This window comes from Saccoglossus kowalevskii, chromosome 14 (assembly GCF_978046115.1).
Source record: "Saccoglossus kowalevskii chromosome 14, keSacKowa6.1, whole genome shotgun sequence".
Lineage (NCBI taxonomy): Eukaryota > Metazoa > Hemichordata > Enteropneusta > Harrimaniidae > Saccoglossus > Saccoglossus kowalevskii.
This window is the reverse complement of record NC_140654.1, coordinates 7,465,793-7,489,621: the sequence shown is the minus strand read 5'-3', so window position 1 is coordinate 7,489,621 and position 23,829 is coordinate 7,465,793. Positions and strand designations below refer to the sequence as shown.

The 23,829-nt window shown below is 35.3% G+C and overlaps 1 long non-coding RNA gene across 2 annotated transcripts in view; it reads left to right on the top strand.

Moving 5' to 3' along the window:
- The window catches only part of LOC146734418 (uncharacterized), a 119,478-nt gene that overhangs the window by 38,917 nt on the left and 56,732 nt on the right, over positions 1-23,829 (top strand). The window lies entirely within an intron of this gene.

Sequence of the window (23,829 nt, the reverse complement as noted above, 5' to 3'; positions counted from 1 at the left end):
TACACAATGGAGATGTAGATGAGTGTATACAATGGAGATGTAGATGAGTGTACACAATGGAGATGTAGATGAGTGTACACAATGGAGATGTAGATGAGTGTACACAATGGAGATGTAGATGAGTGTACACAATGGAGATGTAGATGAGTGTACACAATGGAGATGTAGATGAGTGTACACAATGGAGATGTAGATGAGTGTACACAATGGAGATGTAGATGAGTGTATACAATGGAGATGTAGATGAGTGTACACAATGGAGATGTAGATGAGTGTACACAATGGAGATGTAGATGAGTGTACACAATGGAGATGTAGATGAGTGTACACAATGGAGATGTAGATGAGTGTACACAATGGAGATGTAGATGAGTGTATACAATGGAGATGTAGATGAGTGTACACAATGTAAATGAGTGTACACAATGGAGATGTAGATGAGTGTACACAATGGAGATGTAGATGAGTGTACACAATGGAGATGTAGATGAGTGTACACAATGGAGATGTAGATGAGTGTATACAATGGAGATGTAGATGAGTGTACACAATGGAGATGTAGATGAGTGTACACAATGGAGATGTAGATGAGTGTACACAATGGAGATGTAGATGAGTGTACACAATGGAGATGTAGATGAGTGTACACAATGGAGATGTAGATGAGTGTATACAATGGAGATGTAGATGAGTGTACACAATGTAAATGAGTGTACACAATGGAGATGTAGATGACTGTACACAATGAAGATGTAGATGAGTGTACACAATGTAGATGAGTGTATACAATGAAGATGTAGATGAGTGTATACAAAGGAGATGTATATGAGTGTATACAATGGAGATGTAGATGAGTGTACACACTTGAGAAGTAGATGAGTGTAAACAATGGAGATGTAGATGAGTGTTTACAATGGAGATGTAGATGAGTGTATACAATGGAGATGTAGATGAGTGTACACAATGAAGATGTAGATGAGTGTACACAATGAACATGTAGATGAGTGTACACAATGAAGATGTAGATGAGTGTACACAATGGAGATGTAGATGAGTGTACACAATGAAGATGTAGATGAGTGTACACAATGGAGATGTAGATAAGTGTACACAATGAAGATGTAGATGAGTGTATACAACGGAGATGTAGATCAGTGTACACAATGAAGATGTAGATGAGTGTACACAATGTAGATGAGTGTATACAATGAAGATGTAGATGAGTGTATACAATGGAGATGTATATGAGTGTATACAATGGAGATGTAGATGAGTGTACACAATGGAGAAGTAGATGAGTGTAAACAATGGAGATGTAGATGAGTGTATGCAATGGAGATGTAGATGAGTGTACACAATGAAGATGTAGATGAGTGTACACAATGAACATGTAGATGAGTGTACACAATGAACATGTAGATGAGTGTACACAATGGAGATGTAGATGAGTGTACACAATGGAGAGGTAGATGAGTGTACACAATGGAGATGTAGATGAGTGTATACAATGGAGATGTAGATGAGTGTATACAATGGAGATGTAGATGAGTGTATACAATGGAGATGTAGATGAGTGTATACAATGGAGATGTAGATGAGTGTAAACAATGGAGGTGTAGATGAGTGTATACAATGGAGATATAGATGAGTGTATACAATGGAGATGTAGATGAGTGTACACAATGAAGATGTAGATGAGTGTACACAATGGAGATGTAGATGAGTGTACACAATGAAGATGTAGATGAGTGTACGCAATGTAAATGAGTGTACAAAATGAAGATGTAGATGAGTGTATACAATGGAGATGTAGATGAGTGTATACAATGGAGATTTAGATGAGTGTATACAATGGAGATGTAGATGAGTGTACATAATGTAAATGAGTGTACACAATGGAGATGTAGATGAGTGTACACAATGTAAATGAGTGTATACAATGAAGATGTAGATGAGTGTATACAATAGAGATGTATATGAGTGTATACAATGGAGATGTAGATGAGTGTACACAATGAAGATGTAGATGAGTGTATACAATGGAGATGTAGATGAGTGTACACAATGAAGATGTAGATGAGTGTACACAATGAGCATGTAGATGAGTGTACACAATGAAGATGTAGATGAGTGTACACAATGGAGATGTAGATGAGTGTACACAATGGAGATGTAGATGAGTGTACACAATGGAGATGTAGATGAGTGTACACGATGTAGATGAGTGTACACAATGAAGATGTAGATGAGTGTACACAATATAAATGAGTGTATACAATGAAGATGTAGATGAGTGTATACAATGGAGATGTAGATGAGTGTACACAATAGAGATGTAGATGAGTGTAAACAATGGAGATGTAGATGAGTATATACAATGGAGATATAGATGAGTGTACACAATGGAGATGTAGATGAGTGTACACAATGGAGATGTAAATGAGTGTATACAATGGAGATGTAGATGAGTGTATACAATGGAGATGTAGATGAGTGTACACAATGAAGATGTAGATGAGTGTACACAATGTAAATGAGTGTACACAATGTAAATGAGTGTACACAATGGAAATGTAGATGAGTGTATACAATGGAGATGTAGATGAGTGTACACAATGAAGATGTAGATGAGTACACAATGGAGATGTAGATGAGTGTACACAATGAAGATGTAGATGAGTGTACACAATGTAAATGAGTGTACACAATGAAGATGTAGATGAGTGTATACAATGGAGATGTAGATGAGTGTATACAATGGAGATGTAGATGAGTGTACACAATGAAGATGTAGATGAATGTACACAATGTAAATGAGTGTACACAATGGAGATGTAGATGAGTGTACACAATGGAGATGTAGATGAGTGTATACAATGGAGATGTAGATGAGTGTACACATTGAAGATGTAGATGAGTGTACAGAATGTAAATGAGTGTATACAATGAAGATGTATATGAGTGTATACAATGGAGATGTAGATGAGTGTATACAATGGAGATGTAGATGAGTGTATACAATGGAGATGTAGATGAGTGTACACAATGAAGATGTAGATGAGTGTATACAATGGAGATGTAGATGAGTGTATACATTGAAGATGTTGTTGAGTGTACACAATGGAGATGTAGATGAGTGTATACAATGGAGATGTAGATGAGTGAACACAATGAAGATGAGTGTATACAATGAAGATGTAGATGAGTGTATACAATGGAGATGTATATGAGTGTATACAATGGAGATGTAGATGAGTGTACACAATGGAGAAGTAGATGAGTGTAAACAATGGAGATGTAGATGAGTGTATGCAATGGAGATGTAGATGAGTGTACACAATGAACATGTAGATGAGTGTACACAATGAACATGTAGATGAGTGTACACAATGAACATGTAGATGAGTGTACACAATGGAGATGTAGATGAGTGTACACAATGGAGATGTAGATGAGTGTACACAATGGAGATGTAGATGAGTGTACACAATGGAGATGTTGATGAGTGTACACGATGTAGATGAGTGTACACAATGAAGATGTAGATGAGTGTACACAATGTAAATGAGTGTATACAATGAAGATGTAGATGAGTGTATACAATGGAGATGTAGATGAGTGTATACAATGGAGATGTAGATGAGTGTATACAATGGAGATGTAGATGAGTGTACACAATGGAGATGTAGATGAGTGTAAACAATGGAGGTGTAGATGAGTGTATACAATGGAGATACAGATGAGTGTATACAAGGGAGATATAGATGAGTGTATACAATGGAGATGTAGATGAGTGTACACAATGAAGATATAGATGAGTTTACACAATGGAGATGTAAATGAGTGTATACAATGGAGATGTAGATGAGTGTACACAATGTAAATGAGTGTATACAATGAAGATGTAGATGAGTGTATACAATGAAGATGTAAATGAGTGTACGCAATGTAAATGAGTGTACAAAATGAAGATGTAGATGCGTGTATACAATGGAGATGTAGATGAGTGTATACAATGGAGATGTAGATGAGTGTATACAATGGAGATGTAGATGAGTGTACATAATGTAAATGAGTGTACACAATGGAGATGTAGATGAGTGTACACAATGAAGATGTAGATGAGTGTACACAATGTAAATGAGTGTATACAATGAAGATGTAGATGAGTGTATACAATAGAGATGTATATGAGTGTATACAATGGATATGTAGATGAGTGTACACAATGGAGATGTAGATGAGTGTATACAATGGAGATGTAGATGAGTGTACACGATGTAGATGAGTGTACACAATGAAGATGTAGATGAGTGTACACAATGTAAATAAGTGTATACAATGAAGATGTAGATGAGTGTATACAATGGAGATGTAGATGAGTGTATACAATGGAGATATAGATGAGTGTATACAATGGAGATGTAGATGAGTGTACACAATAGAGATGTAGATGAGTGTAAACAATGGACATGTAGATGAGTGTATACAATAGAGATATAGATGAGTGTATACAATGGAGATGTAGATGAGTGCACACAATGAAGATGTAGATGAGTGTACACAATGGAGATGTAAATGAGTGTATACAATGGAGATGTAGATGAGTGTACACAATGGAGATGTAGATGAGTGTAAACAATGGAGGTGTAGATGAGTGTTTACAATGGAGATATAGATGAGTGTATACAATGGAGATGTAGATGAGTGTATACAATGGAGATATAGATGAGTGTATACAATGGAGATGTAGATGAGTGTACACAATAGAGATGTAGATGAGTGTAAACAATGGACATGTAGATGAGTGTATACAATAGAGATATAGATGAGTGTATACAATGGAGATGTAGATGAGTGCACACAATGAAGATGTAGATGAGTGTACACAATGGAGATGTAAATGAGTGTATACAATGGAGATGTAGATGAGTGTATACAATGGAGATGTAGATGAGTGTACACAATGAAGATGTAGATGAGTGTACACAATGTAAATGAGTGTACACAATGTAAATGAGTGTACACAATGGAAATGTAGATGAGTGTACACAATGAAGATGTAGATGAGTACACAATGGAGATGTAGATGAGTGTACACAATGAAGATGTAGATGAGTGTACACAATGGAGATGTAAATGAGTGTATACAATGCAGATGTAGATGAATGTACACAATGTAAATGAGTGTATACAATGAAGATGTAGATGAGTGTATACAATGAAGATGTAGATGAGTATACGCAATGTAAATGAGTGTACAAAATGAAGATGTAGATGAGTGTATACAATGGAGATGTAGATGAGTGTACATAATGTAAATGAGTGTACACAAAGGAGATGTAGATGAGTGTACACAATGAAGATTTAGATGAGTGTACACAATGTAAATGAGTACAAAATGAAGATGTAGATGAGTGTATACAATGGAGATGTAGATGAGTGTATACAATGGAGATATAGATGAGTGTATACAATGGAGATGTAGATGAGTGTACATAACGTAAATGAGTGTACACAATGGAGATGTAGATGAGTGTACACAATGGAGAGGTAGATGAGTGTACACAATGGAGATGTAGATGAGTGTACACGATGTAGATGAGTTTACACAATGAAGATGTTGATGAGTGTACACAATGTAACTGAGTGTATACAATGAAGATGTAGATGAGTGTATACAATGGAGATGTAGATGAGTGTATACAATGGAGATGTAGATGAGTGTATACAATGGAGATGTAGATGAGTGTACACAATGGAGATGTAGATGAGTGTAAACAATGGAGGTGTAGATGAGTGTATACAATGGAGATATAGATGAGTGTATACAATGGAGATGTAGATGAGTGTACACAATGAAGATGTAGATGAGTGTACACAATGGAGATGTATATGAGTGTACACAATAAAGATGTAGATGAGTGTAAACAATGGAGATGTAAATGAGTGTATACAATGGAGATGTAGATGAGTGTACACAATGTAAATGAGTGTATACAATGAAGATGTAGATGAGTGTATACAATGAAGATGTAGATGAGTGTACGCAATGTAAATGAGTGTACAAAATGAAGATGTAGATGAGTGTATACAATGGAGATGTAGATGAGTGTATACAATGGAGATGTAGATGAGTGTACATAATGTAAATGAGTGTACACAATGGAGATGTAGATGAGTGTACACAATGAAGATGTAGATGAGTGTACACAATGTAAATGGGTGTATACAATGAAGATGTAGATGAGTGTATACAATAGAGATGTATATGAGTGTATACAATGGAGATGTAGATGAGTGTACACAATGGAGATGTAGATGAGTGTACACAATGGAGATGTAGATGAGTGTACACGATGTAGATGAGTTTACACAATGAAGATGTAGATGAGTGTACACGATGTAAATGAGTGTATACAATGAAGATGTAGATGAGTGTATACAATGGAGATGTAGATGAGTGTATACAATGGAGATGTAGATGAGTGTATACAATGGAGATGTAGATGAGTGTACACAATGAAGATGTAGATGAGTGTACACAATGAACATGTAGATGAGTGTACACAATGAACATGTAGAAGAGTGTACACAATGGAGATGTAGATGAGTGTACACAATGGAGTTGTAGATGAGTGTACACGATGTAGATGAGTGTACACAATGAAGATGTAGATGAGTGTACACAATGTAAATGAGTGTATACAATGAAGATGTAGATGAGTGTATACAATGGAGATGTAGATGAGTGTATACAATGGAGATGTAGATGAGTGTATACAATGGAGATGTAGATGAGTGTACACAATGGAGATGTAGATGAGTGTAAACAATGGAGGTGTAGATGAGTGTATACAATGGAGATATAGATGAGTGTATACAATGGAGATATAGATGAGTGTATACAATGGAGATGTAGATGAGTGTACACAATGAAGATGTAGATGAGTGTACACAATGGAGATGTAGATGAGTGTACACAATGAAGATGTAGATGAGTTTACACAATGGAGATGTAAATGAGTGTATACAATGGAGATGTAGATGAGTGTACACAATGTAAATGAGTGTATACAATGAAGATGTAGATGAGTGTATACAATGAAGATGTAAATGAGTGTACGCAATGTAAATGAGTGTACAAAATGAAGATGTAGATGCGTGTATACAATGGAGATGTAGATGAGTGTATACAATGGAGATGTAGATGAGTGTACATAATGTAAATGAGTGTACACAATGGAGATGTAGATGAGTGTACACAATGAAGATGTAGATGAGTGTACACAATGTAAATGAGTGTATACAATGAAGATGTAGATGAGTGTATACAATAGAGATGTATATGAGTGTATACAATGGAGATGTAGATGAGTGTACACAATGGAGATGTAGATGAGTGTATACAATGGAGATGTAGATGAGTGTACACAATGAAGATGTAGATGAGTGTACACAATGAGCATGTAGATGAGTGTACAAAATGAAGATGTAGATGAGTGTACACAATGGAGATGTAGATGAGTGTACACAATGGAGATGTAGATGAGTGTACACAATGGAGATGTAGATGAGTGTACACGATGTAGATGAGTGTACACAATGAAGATGTAGATGAGTGTACACAATGTAAATAAGTGTATACAATGAAGATGTAGATGAGTGTATACGATGGAGATGTAGATGAGTGTACACAATAGAGATGTAGATGAGTGTAAACAATGGACATGTAGATGAGTGTATACAATAGAGATATAGATGAGTGTATACAATGGAGATGTAGATGAGTGTACACAATGAAGATGTAGATGAGTGTACACAATGGAGATGTAAATGAGTGTATACAATGGAGATGTAGATGAGTGTATACAATGGAGATGTAGATGAGTGTACACAATGAAGATGTAGATGAGTGTACACAATGTAAATGAGTGTACACAATGTAAATGAGTGTACACAATGGAAATGTAGATGAGTGTACACAATGAAGATGTAGATGAGTACACAATGGAGATGTAGATGAGTGTACACAATGAAGATGTAGATGAGTGTACACAATGGAGATGTAAATGAGTGTATACAATGCAGATGTAGATGAATGTACACAATGTAAATGAGTGTATACAATGAAGATGTAGATGAGTGTATACAATGAAGATGTAGATGAGTATACGCAATGTAAATGAGTGTACAAAATGAAGATGTAGATGAGTGTATACAATGGAGATGTAGATGAGTGTACATAATGTAAATGAGTGTACACAAAGGAGATGTAGATGAGTGTACACAATGAAGATTTAGATGAGTGTACACAATGTAAATGAGTACAAAATGAAGATGTAGATTAGTGTATACAATGGAGATGTAGATGAGTGTATACAATGGAGATGTAGATGAGTGTATACAATGGAGATGTAGATGAGTGTACATAATGTAAATGAGTGTACACAATGGAGATGTAGATGAGTGTACACAATGGAGAGGTAGATGAGTGTACACAATGGAGATGTAGATGAGTGTACACGATGTAGATGAGTTTACACAATGAAGATGTAGATGAGTGTACACAATGTAAATAAGTGTATACAATGAAGATGTAGATGAGTGTATACGATGGAGATGTAGATGAGTGTATACAATGGAGATATAGATGAGTGTATACAATGGAGATGTAGATGAGTGTACACAATGAAGATGTAGATGAGTGTACACAATGCAGATGTAAATGAGTGTATACAATGGAGATGTAGATGAGTGTATACAATGGAGATGTATATGAGTGTACACAATGAAGATGTAGATGAGTGTACACAATGTAAATGAGTGTACACAATGTAAATGAGTGTACACAATGGAAATGTAGATGAGTGTACACAATGAAGATGTAGATGAGTACACAATGGAGATGTAGATGAGTGTACACAATGAAGATGTAGATGAGTGTACACAATGGAGATGTAAATGAGTGTATACAATGCAGATGTAGATGAATGTACACAATGTAAATGAGTGTATACAATGAAGATGTAGATGAGTGTATACAATGAAGATGTAGATGAGTATACGCAATGTAAATGAGTGTACAAAATGAAGATGTAGATGAGTGTATACAATGGAGATGTAGATGAGTGTACATAATGTAAATGAGTGTACACAAAGGAGATGTAGATGAGTGTACACAATGAAGATTTAGATGAGTGTACACAATGTAAATGAGTACAAAATGAAGATGTAGATGAGTGTATACAATGGAGATGTAGATGAGTGTATACAATGGAGATGTAGATGAGTGTATACAATGGAGATGTAGATGAGTGTACATAATGTAAATGAGTGTACACAATGGAGATGTAGATGAGTGTACACAATGGAGAGGTAGATGAGTGTACACAATGGAGATGTAGATGAGTGTACACGATGTAGATGAGTTTACACAATGAAGATGTTGATGAGTGTACACAATGTAAATGAGTGTATACAATGAAGATGTAGATGAGTGTATACAATGGAGATGTAGATGAGTGTATAAAATGGAGATGTAGATGAGTGTACACAATGGAGATGTAGATGAGTGTAAACAATGGAGGTGTAGATGAGTGTATACAATGGAGATATAAATGAGTGTATACAATGGAGATGTAGATGAGTGTACACAATGAAGATGTAGATGAGTGTACACAATGGAGATGTATATGAGTGTACACAATAAAGATGTAGATGAGTGTAAACAATGGAGATGTAAATGAGTGTATACAATGGAGATGTAGATGAGTGTACACAATGTAAATGAGTGTATACAATGAAGATGTAGATGAGTGTATACAATGAAGATGTAGATGAGTGTACGCAATGTAAATGAGTGTACAAAATGAAGATGTAGATGAGTGTATACAATGGAGATGTAGATGAGTGTATACAATGGAGATGTAGATGAGTGTACATAATGTAAATGAGTGTACACAATGGAGATGTAGATGAGTGTACACAATGAAGATGTAGATGAGTGTACACAATGTAAATGAGTGTATACAATGAAGATGTAGATGAGTGTATACAATAGAGATGTATATGAGTGTATACAATGGAGATGTAGATGAGTGTACACAATGGAGAGGTAGATGAGTGTACACAATGGAGATGTAGATGAGTGTACACGATGTAGATGAGTTTACACAATGAAGATGTAGATGAGTGTACACAATGTAAATGAGTGTATACAATGAAGATGTAGATGAGTGTATACAATGGAGATGTAGATGAGTGTATACAATGGAGATATAGATGAGTGTATACAATGGAGATGTAGATGAGTGTACACAATAGAGATGTAGATGAGTGTAAACAATGGACATGTAGATGAGTGTATACAATAGAGATATAGATGAGTGTATACAATGGAGATGTAGATGAGTGTACACAATGAAGATGTAGATGAGTGTACACAATGGAGATGTAAATGAGTGTATACAATGGAGATGTAGATGAGTGTATACAATGAAGATGTAGATGAGTACACAATGGAGATGTAGATGAGTGTACACAATGAAGATGTAGATGAGTGTACACAATGGAGATGTAAATGAGTGTATACAATGCAGATGTAGATGAATGTACACAATGTAAATGAGTGTATACAATGAAGATGTAGATGAGTGTATACAATGAAGATGTAGATGAGTATACGCAATGTAAATGAGTGTACAAAATGAAGATGTAGATGAGTGTATACAATGGAGATGTAGATGAGTGTATATAATGTAAATGAGTGTACACAAAGGAGATGTAGATGAGTGTACACAATGAAGATTTAGATGAGTGTACACAATGTAAATGAGTACAAAATGAAGATGTAGATGAGTGTATACAATGGAGATGTAGATGAGTGTATACAATGGAGATGTAGATGAGTGTATACAATGGAGATGTAGATGAGTGTACATAATGTAAATGAGTGTACACAATGGAGATGTAGATGAGTGTACACAATGGAGAGGTAGATGAGTGTACACAATGGAGATGTAGATGAGTGTACACGATGTAGATGAGTTTACACAATGAAGATGTTGATGAGTGTACACAATGTAAATGAGTGTATACAATGAAGATGTAGATGAGTGTATACAATGGAGATGTAGATGAGTGTATACAATGGAGATGTAGATGAGTGTATACAATGGAGATGTAGATGAGTGTACACAATGGAGATGTAGATGAGTGTAAACAATGGAGGTGTAGATGAGTGTATACAATGGAGATATAGATGAGTGTATACAATGGAGATGTAGATGAGTGTACACAATGAAGATGTAGATGAGTGTACACAATGGAGATGTATATGAGTGTACACAATAAAGATGTAGATGAGTGTAAACAATGGAGATGTAAATGAGTGTATACAATGGAGATGTAGATGAGTGTACACAATGTAAATGAGTGTATACAATGAAGATGTAGATGAGGGTATACAATGAAGATGTAGATGAGTGTACGCAATGTAAATGAGTGTACAAAATGAAGATGTAGATGAGTGTATACAATGGAGATGTAGATGAGTGTATACAATGGAGATGTAGATGAGTGTACATAATGTAAATGAGTGTACACAATGGAGATGTAGATGAGTGTACACAATGAAGATGTAGATGAGTGTACACAATGTAAATGAGTGTATACAATGAAGATGTAGATGAGTGTATACAATAGAGATGTATATGAGTGTATACAATGGAGATGTAGATGAGTGTACACAATGGAGAGGTAGATGAGTGTACACAATGGAGATGTAGATGAGTGTACACGATGTAGATGAGTTTACACAATGAAGATGTAGATGAGTGTACACAATGTAAATGAGTGTATACAATGAAGATGTAGATGAGTGTATACAATGGAGATGTAGATGAGTGTATACAATGGAGATATAGATGAGTGTATACAATGGAGATGTAGATGAGTGTACACAATGAAGATGTAGATGAGTGTACACAATGGAGATGTAAATGAGTGTATACAATGGAGATGTAGATGAGTGTATACAATGAAGATGTAGATGAGTACACAATGGAGATGTAGATGAGTGTACACAATGAAGATGTAGATGAGTGTACACAATGGAGATGTAAATGAGTGTATACAATGCAGATGTAGATGAATGTACACAATGTAAATGAGTGTATACAATGAAGATGTAGATGAGTGTATACAATGAAGATGTAGATGAGTATACGCAATGTAAATGAGTGTACAAAATGAAGATGTAGATGAGTGTATACAATGGAGATGTAGATGAGTGTATATAATGTAAATGAGTGTACACAAAGGAGATGTAGATGAGTGTACACAATGAAGATTTAGATGAGTGTACACAATGTAAATGAGTACAAAATGAAGATGTAGATGAGTGTATACAATGGAGATGTAGATGAGTGTATACAATGGAGATGTAGATGAGTGTATACAATGGAGATGTAGATGAGTGTACATAATGTAAATGAGTGTACACAATGGAGATGTAGATGAGTGTACACAATGGAGAGGTAGATGAGTGTACACAATGGAGATGTAGATGAGTGTACACGATGTAGATGAGTTTACACAATGAAGATGTTGATGAGTGTACACAATGTAAATGAGTGTATACAATGAAGATGTAGATGAGTGTATACAATGGAGATGTAGATGAGTGTATACAATGGAGATGTAGATGAGTGTATACAATGGAGATGTAGATGAGTGTACACAATGGAGATGTAGATGAGTGTAAACAATGGAGGTGTAGATGAGTGTATACAATGGAGATATAGATGAGTGTATACAATGGAGATGTAGATGAGTGTACACAATGAAGATGTAGATGAGTGTACACAATGGAGATGTATATGAGTGTACACAATAAAGATGTAGATGAGTGTAAACAATGGAGATGTAAATGAGTGTATACAATGGAGATGTAGATGAGTGTACACAATGTAAATGAGTGTATACAATGAAGATGTAGATGAGGGTATACAATGAAGATGTAGATGAGTGTACGCAATGTAAATGAGTGTACAAAATGAAGATGTAGATGAGTGTATACAATGGAGATGTAGATGAGTGTATACAATGGAGATGTAGATGAGTGTACATAATGTAAATGAGTGTACACAATGGAGATGTAGATGAGTGTACACAATGAAGATGTAGATGAGTGTACACAATGTAAATGAGTGTATACAATGAAGATGTAGATGAGTGTATACAATAGAGATGTATATGAGTGTATACAATGGAGATGTAGATGAGTGTACACAATGGAGAGGTAGATGAGTGTACACAATGGAGATGTAGATGAGTGTACACGATGTAGATGAGTTTACACAATGAAGATGTAGATGAGTGTACACAATGTAAATGAGTGTATACAATGAAGATGTAGATGAGTGTATACAATGGAGATGTAGATGAGTGTATACAATGGAGATATAGATGAGTGTATACAATGGAGATGTAGATGAGTGTACACAATAGAGATGTAGATGAGTGTAAACAATGGACATGTAGATGAGTGTATACAATAGAGATATAGATGAGTGTATACAATGGAGATGTAGATGAGTGTACACAATGAAGATGTAGATGAGTGTACACAATGGAGATGTAAATGAGTGTATACAATGGAGATGTAGATGAGTGTATACAATGGAGATGTAGATGAGTGTACACAATGAAGATGTAGATGAGTGTACACAATGTAAATGAGTGTACACAATGGAAATGTAGATGAGTGTACACAATGAAGATGTAGATGAGTACACAATGGAGATGTAGATGAGTGTACACAATGAAGATGTAGATGAGTGTACACAATGGAGATGTAAATGAGTGTATACAATGCAGATGTAGATGAATGTACACAATGTAAATGAGTGTATACAATGAAGATGTAGATGAGTGTATACAATGAAGATGTAGATGAGTATACGCAATGTAAATGAGTGTACAAAATGAAGATGTAGATGAGTGTATACAATGGAGATGTAGATGAGTGTACATAATGTAAATGAGTGTACACAAAGGAGATGTAGATGAGTGTACACAATGAAGATTTAGATGAGTGTACACAATGTAAATGAGTACAAAATGAAGATGTAGATGAGTGTATACAATGGAGATGTAGATGAGTGTATACAATGTAACTGAGTGTATACAATGAAGATGCAGATGAGTGTATACAATGGAGATGTAGATGAGTGTATACAATGGAGATGTAGATGAGTGTATACAATGGAGATGTAGATGAGTGTACACAATGGAGATGTAGATGAGTGTAAACAATGGAGGTGTAGATGAGTGTATACAATGGAGATATAGATGAGTGTATACAATGGAGATGTAGATGAGTGTACACAATGAAGATGTAGATGAGTGTACACAATGGAGATGTAGATGAGTGTACACAATAAAGATGTAGATGAGTGTAAACAATGGAGATGTAAATGAGTGTATACAATGGAGATGTAGATGAGTGTACACAATGTAAATGAGTGTATACAATGAAGATGTAGATGAGTGTATACAATGAAGATGTAGATGAGTGTACGCAATGTAAATGAGTGTACAAAATGAAGATGTAGATGAGTGTATACAATGGAGATGTAGATGAGTGTATACAATGGAGATGTAGATGAGTGTACATAATGTAAATGAGTGTACACAATGGAGATGTAGATGAGTGTACACAACGAAGATGTAGATGAGTGTACACAATGTAAATGAGTGTATACAATGAAGATGTAGATGAGTGTATACAATAGAGATGTATATGAGTGTATACAATGGAGATGTAGATGAGTGTACACAATGGAGAGGTAGATGAGTGTACACAATGGAGATGTAGATGAGTGTACACGATGTAGATGAGTTTACACAATGAAGATGTAGATGAGTGTACACGATGTAAATGAGTGTATACAATGAAGATGTAGATGAGTGTATACAATGGAGATGTAGATGAGTGTATACAATGGAGATGTAGATGAGTGTATACAATGGAGATGTAGATGAGTGTATACAATGGAGATGTAGATGAGTGTACACAATGAAGATGTAGATGAGTGTACACAATGAACATGTAGATGAGTGTGCACAATGAACATGTAGAAGAGTGTACACAATGGAGATGTAGATGAGTGTACACAATGGAGATGTAGATGAGTGTACACAATGGAGATGTAGATGAGTGTACACGATGTAGATGAGTGTACACAATGAAGATGTAGATGAGTGTACACAATGTAAATGAGTGTATACAATGAAGATGTAGATGAGTGTATACAATGGAGATGTAGATGAGTGTATACAATGGAGATGTAGATGAGTGTATACAATGGAGATGTAGATGAGTGTACACAATGGAGATGTAGATGAGTGTAAACAATGGAGGTGTAGATGAGTGTATACAATGGAGATATAGATGAGTGTATACAATGGAGATATAGATGAGTGTATACAATGGAGATGTAGATGAGTGTACACAATGAAGATGTAGATGAGTGTACACAATGGAGATGTAGATGAGTGTACACAATGAAGATGTAGATGAGTTTACACAATGGAGATGTAAATGAGTGTATACAATGGAGATGTAGATGAGTGTACACAATGTAAATGAGTGTATACAATGAAGATGTAGATGAGTGTATACAATGAAGATGTAAATGAGTGTACGCAATGTAAATGAGTGTACAAAATGAAGATGTAGATGCGTGTATACAATGGAGATGTAGATGAGTGTATACAATGGAGATGTAGATGAGTGTATACAATGGAGATGTAGATGAGTGTACATAATGTAAATGAGTGTACACAATGGAGATGTAGATGAGTGTACACAATGAAGATGTAGATGAGTGTACACAATGTAAATGAGTGTATACAATGAAGATGTAGATGAGTGTATACAATAGAGATGTATATGAGTGTATACAATGGAGATGTAGATGAGTGTACACAATGGAGATGTAGATGAGTGTATACAATGGAGATGTAGATGAGTGTACACAATGAAGATGTAGATGAGTGTACACAATGATCATGTAGATGAGTGTACAAAATGAAGATGTAGATGAGTGTACACAATGGAGATGTAGATGAGTGTACACAATGGAGATGTAGATGAGTGTACACAATGGAGATGTAGATGAGTGTACACGATGTAGATGAGTGTACACAATGAAGATGTAGATGAGTGTACACAATGTTAATAAGTGTATACAATGAAGATGTAGATGAGTGTATACAATGGAGATGTAGATGAGTGTATACAATGGAGATATAGATGAGTGTATACAATGGAGATGTAGATGAGTGTACACAATAGAGATGTAGATGAGTGTAAACAATGGACATGTAGATGAGTGTATACAATAGAGATATAGATGAGTGTATACAATGGAGATGTAGATGAGTGTACACAATGAAGATGTAGATGAGTGTACACAATGGAGATGTAAATGAGTGTATACAATGGAGATGTAGATGAGTGTATACAATGGAGATGTAGATGAGTGTACACAATGAAGATGTAGATGAGTGTACACAATGTAAATGAGTGTACACAATGTAAATGAGTGTACACAATGGAAATGTAGATGAGTGTACACAATGAAGATGTAGATGAGTACACAATGGAGATGTAGATGAGTGTACACAATGAAGATGTAGATGAGTGTACACAATGGAGATGTAAATGAGTGTATACAATGCAGATGTAGATGAATGTACACAATGTAAATGAGTGTATACAATGAAGATGTAGATGAGTGTATACAATGAAGATGTAGATGAGTATACGCAATGTAAATGAGTGTACAAAATGAAGATGTAGATGAGTGTATACAATGGAGATGTAGATGAGTGTACATAATGTAAATGAGTGTACACAAAGGAGATGTAGATGAGTGTACACAATGAAGATTTAGATGAGTGTACACAATGTAAATGAGTACAAAATGAAGATGTAGATGAGTGTATACAATGGAGATGTAGATGAGTGTATACAATGGAGATGTAGATGAGTGTATACAATGGAGATGTAGATGAGTGTACATAATGTAAATGAGTGTACACAATGGAGATGTAGATGAGTGTACACAATGGAGAGGTAGATGAGTGTACACAATGGAGATGTAGATGAGTGTACACGATGTAGATGAGTTTACACAATGAAGATGTTGATGAGTGTACACAATGAAGATGTAGATGAGTGTATACAATGGAGATGTAGATGAGTGTATACAATGGAGATGTAGATGAGTGTACACAATGGAGATGTAGATGAGTGTACACAATGGAGATGTAGATGAGTGTAAACAATGGAGGTGTAGATGAGTGTACACAATGTAAATGAGTGTATACAATGAAGATGTAGATGAGTGTATACAATGGAGATGTAGATGAGTGTACACAATAGAGATGTAGATGAGTGTAAACAATGGACATGTAGATGAGTGTATACAATAGAGATATAGATGAGTGTATACAATGGAGATGTAGATGAGTGTACACAATGAAGATGTAGATGAGTGTACACAATGGAGATGTAAATGAGTGTATACAATGGAGATGTAGATGAGTGTACACAATGTAAATGAGTGTATACAATGAAGATGTAGATGAGTGTATACAATGGAGATGTAGATGAGTGTATACAATGGAGATATAGATGAGTGTATACAATGGAGATGTAGATGAGTGTACACAATAGAGATGTAGATGAGTGTAAACAATGGACATGTAGATGAGTGTATACAATAGAGATATAGATGAGTGTATACAATGGAGATGTAGATGAGTGTACACAATGAAGATGTAGATGAGTGTACACAATGGAGATGTAAATGAGTGTATACAATGGAGATGTAGATGAGTGTATACAATGGAGATGTAGATGAGTGTACACAATGAAGATGTAGATGAGTGTACACAATGTAAATGAGTGTACACAATGTAAATGAGTGTACACAATGGAAATGTAGATGAGTGTACACAATGAAGATGTAGATGAGTACACAATGGAGATGTAGATGAGTGTACACAATGAAGATGTAGATGAGTGTACACAATGGAGATGTAAATGAGTGTATACAATGCAGATGTAGATGAATGTACACAATGTAAATGAGTGTATACAATGAAGATGTAGATGAGTGTATACAATGAAGATGTAGATGAGTATACGCAATGTAAATGAGTGTACAAAATGAAGATGTAGATGAGTGTATACAATGGAGATGTAGATGAGTGTACATAATGTAAATGAGTGTACACAAAGGAGATGTAGATGAGTGTACACAATGAAGATTTAGATGAGTGTACACAATGTAAATGAGTACAAAATGAAGATGTAGATGAGTGTATACAATGGAGATGTAGATGAGTGTATACAATGTAACTGAGTGTATACAATGAAGATGCAGATGAGTGTATACAATGGAGATGTAGATGAGTGTATACAATGGAGATGTAGATGAGTGTATACAATGGAGATGTAGATGAGTGTACACAATGGAGATGTAGATGAGTGTAAACAATGGAGGTGTAGATGAGTGTATACAATGGAGATATAGATGAGTGTATACAATGGAGATATAGATGAGTGTACACAATGAAGATGTAGATGAGTGTACACAATGGAGATGTAGATGAGTGTACACAATAAAGATGTAGATGAGTGTAAGCAATGGAGATGTAAATGAGTGTATACAATGGAGATGTAGATGAGTGTACACAATGTAAATGAGTGTATACAATGAAGATGTAGATGAGTGTATACAATGAAGATGTAGATGAGTGTACGCAATGTAAATGAGTGTACAAAATGAAGATGTAGATGAGTGTATACAATGGAGATGTAGATGAGTGTATACAATGGAGATGTAGATGAGTGTACATAATGTAAATGAGTGTACACAATGGAGATGTAGATGAGTGTACACAACGAAGATGTAGATGAGTGTACACAATGTAAATGAGTGTATACAATGAAGATGTAGAAGAGTGTATACAATAGAGATGTATATGAGTGTATACAATGGAGATGTAGATGAGTGTACACAATGGAGAGGTAGATGAGTGTACACAATGGAGATGTAGATGAGTGTACACGATGTAGATGAGTTTACACAATGAAGATGTAGATGAGTGTACACGATGTAAATGAGTGTATACAATGAAGATGTAGATGAGTGTATACAATGGAGATGTAGATGAGTGTATACAATGGAGATGTAGATGAGTGTATACAATGGAGATGTAGATGAGTGTATACAATGGAGATGTAGATGAGTGTACACAATGAAGATGTAGATGAGTGTACACAATGAACATGTAGATGAGTGTGCACAATGAACATGTAGAAGAGTGTACACAATGGAGATGTAGATGAGTGTACACAATGGAGATGTAGATGAGTGTACACAATGGAGATGTAGATGAGTGTACACGATGTAGATGAGTGTACACAATGAAGATGTAGATGAGTGTACACAATGTAAATGAGTGTATACAATGAAGATGTAGATGAGTGTATACAATGGAGATGTAGATGAGTGTATACAATGGAGATGTAGATGAGTGTATACAATGGAGATGTAGATGAGTGTACACAATGGAGATGTAGATGAGTGTAAACAATGGAGGTGTAGATGAGTGTATACAATGGAGATATAGATGAGTGTATACAATGGAGATATAGATGAGTGTATACAATGGAGATGTAGATGAGTGTACACAATGAAGATGTAGATGAGTGTACACAATGGAGATGTAGATGAGTGTACACAATGAAGATGTAGATGAGTTTACACAATGGAGATGTAAATGAGTGTATACAATGGAGATGTAGATGAGTGTACACAATGTAAATGAGTGTATACAATGAAGATGTAGATGAGTGTATACAATGAAGATGTAAATGAGTGTACGCAATGTAAATGAGTGTACAAAATGAAGATGTAGATGCGTGTATACAATGGAGATGTAGATGAGTGTATACAATGGAGATGTAGATGAGTGTATACAATGGAGATGTAGATGAGTGTACATAATGTAAATGAGTGTACACAATGGAGATGTAGATGAGTGTACACAATGAAGATGTAGATGAGTGTACACAATGTAAATGAGTGTATACAATGAAGATGTAGATGAGTGTATACAATAGAGATGTATATGAGTGTATACAATGGAGATGTAGATGAGTGTACACAATGGAGATGTAGATGAGTGTATACAATGGAGATGTAGATGAGTGTACACAATGAAGATGTAGATGAGTGTACACAATGATCATGTAGATGAGTGTACAAAATGAAGATGTAGATGAGTGTACACAATGGAGATGTAGATGAGTGTACACAATGGAGATGTAGATGAGTGTACACAATGGAGATGTAGATGAGTGTACACGATGTAGATGAGTGTACACAATGAAGATGTAGATGAGTGTACACAATGTAAATAAGTGTATACAATGAAGATGTAGATGAGTGTATACAATGGAGATGTAGATGAGTGTATACAATGGAGATATAGATGAGTGTATACAATGGAGATGTAGATGAGTGTACACAATAGAGATGTAGATGAGTGTAAACAATGGACATGTAGATGAGTGTATACAATAGAGATATAGATGAGTGTATACAATGGAGATGTAGATGAGTGTACACAATGAAGATGTAGATGAGTGTACACAATGGAGATGTAAATGAGTGTATACAATGGAGATGTAGATGAGTGTATACAATGGAGATGTAGATGAGTGTACACAATGAAGATGTAGATGAGTGTACACAATGTAAATGAGTGTACACAATGTCAATGAGTGTACACAATGGAAATGTAGATGAGTGTACACAATGAAGATGTAGATGAGTACACAATGGAGATGTAGATGAGTGTACACAAGGAAGATGTAGATGAGTGTACACAATGGAGATGTAAATGAGTGTATACAATGCAGATGTAGATGAATGTACACAATGTAAATGAGTGTATACAATGAAGATGTAGATGAGTGTATACAATGAAGATGTAGATGAGTATACGCAATGTAAATGAGTGTTCAAAATGAAGATGTAGATGAGTGTATACAATGGAGATGTAGATGAGTGTACATAATGTAAATGAGTGTACACAAAGGAGATGTAGATGAGTGTACACAATGAAGATTTAGATGAGTGTACACAATGTAAATGAGTACAAAATGAAGATGTAGATGAGTGTATACAATGGAGATGTAGATGAGTGTATACAATGGAGATGTAGATGAGTGTATACAATGGAGATGTAGATGAGTGTACATAATGTAAATGAGTGTACACAATGGAGATGTAGATGAGTGTACACAATGGAGAGGTAGATGAGTGTACACAATGGAGATGTAGATGAGTGTACACGATGTAAATGAGTGTACAAAATGAAGATGTAGATGCGTGTATACAATGGAGATGTAGATGAGTGTATACAATGGAGATGTAGATGAGTGTATACAATGGAGATGTAGATGAGTGTACATAATGTAAATGAGTGTACACAATGGAGATGTAGATGAGTGTACACAATGAAGATGTAGATGAGTGTACACAATGTAAATGAGTGTATACAATGAAGATGTAGATGAGTGTATACAATAGAGATGTATATGAGTGTATACAATGGAGATGTAGATGAGTGTACACAATGGAGATGTAGATGAGTGTATACAATGGAGATGTAGATGAGTGTACACAATGAAGATGTAGATGAGTGTACACAATGATCATGTAGATGAGTGTACAAAATGAAGATGTAGATGAGTGTACACAATGGAGATGTAGATGAGTGTACACAATGGAGATGTAGATGAGTGTACACAATGGAGATGTAGATGAGTGTACACGATGTAGATGAGTGTACACAATGAAGATGTAGATGAGTGTACACAATGTAAATAAGTGTATACAATGAAGATGTAGATGAGTGTATACAATGGAGATGTAGATGAGTGTATACAATGGAGATATAGATGAGTGTATACAATGGAGATGTAGATGAGTGTACACAATAGAGATGTAGATGAGTGTAAACAATGGACATGTAGATGAGTGTATACAATAGAGATATAGATGAGTGTATACAATGGAGATGTAGATGAGTGTACACAATGAAGATGTAGATGAGTGTACACAATGGAGATGTAAATGAGTGTATACAATGGAGATGTAGATGAGTGTATACAATGGAGATGTAGATGAGTGTACACAATGAAGATGTAGATGAGTGTACACAATGTAAATGAGTGTACACAATGTAAATGAGTGTACACAATGGAAATGTAGATGAGTGTACACAATGAAGATGTAGATGAGTACACAATGGAGATGTAGATGAGTGTACACAATGAAGATGTAGATGAGTGTACACAATGGAGATGTAAATGAGTGTATACAATGCAGATGTAGATGAATGTACACAATGTAAATGAGTGTATACAATGAAGATGTAGATGAGTGTATACAATGAAGATGTAGATGAGTATACGCAATGTAAATGAGTGTACAAAATGAAGATGTAGATGAGTGTATACAATGGAGATGTAGATGAGTGTACATAATGTAAATGAGTGTACACAAAGGAGATGTAGATGAGTGTACACAATGAAGATTTAGATGAGTGTACACAATGTAAATGAGTACAAAATGAAGATGTAGATGAGTGTATACAATGGAGATGTAGATGAGTGTATACAATGGAGATGTAGATGAGTGTATACAATGGAGATGTAGATGAGTGTACATAATGTAAATGAGTGTACACAATGGAGATGTAGATGAGTGTACACAATGGAGAGGTAGATGAGTGTACACAATGGAGATGTAGATGAGTGTACACGATGTAGATGAGTTTACACAATGAAGATGTTGATGAGTGTACACAATGAAGATGTAGATGAGTGTATACAATGGAGATGTAGATGAGTGTATACAATGGAGATGTAGATGAGTGTACACAATGGAGATGTAGATGAGTGTACACAATGGAGATGTAGATGAGTGTAAACAATGGAGGTGTAGATGAGTGTACACAATGTAAATGAGTGTATACAATGAAGATGTAGATGAGTGTATACAATGGAGATGTAGATGAGTGTACACAATAGAGATGTAGATGAGTGTAAACAATGGACATGTAGATGAGTGTATACAATAGAGATATAGATGAGTGTATACAATGGAGATGTAGATGAGTGTACACAATGAAGATGTAGATGAGTGTACACAATGGAGATGTAAATGAGTGTATACAATGGAGATGTAGATGAGTGTACACAATGTAAATGAGTGTATACAATGAAGATGTAGATGAGTGTATACAATGGAGATGTAGATGAGTGTATACAATGGAGATATAGATGAGTGTATACAATGGAGATGTAGATGAGTGTACACAATAGAGATGTAGATGAGTGTAAACAATGGACATGTAGATGAGTGTATACAATAGAGATATAGATGAGTGTATACAATGGAGATGTAGATGAGTGTACACAATGAAGATGTAGATGAGTGTACACAATGGAGATGTAAATGAGTGTATACAATGGAGATGTAGATGAGTGTATACAATGGAGATGTAGATGAGTGTACACAATGAAGATGTAGATGAGTGTACACAATGTAAATGAGTGTACACAATGTAAATGAGTGTACACAATGGAAATGTAGATGAGTGTACACAATGAAGATGTAGATGAGTACACAATGGAGATGTAGATGAGTGTACACAATGAAGATGTAGATGAGT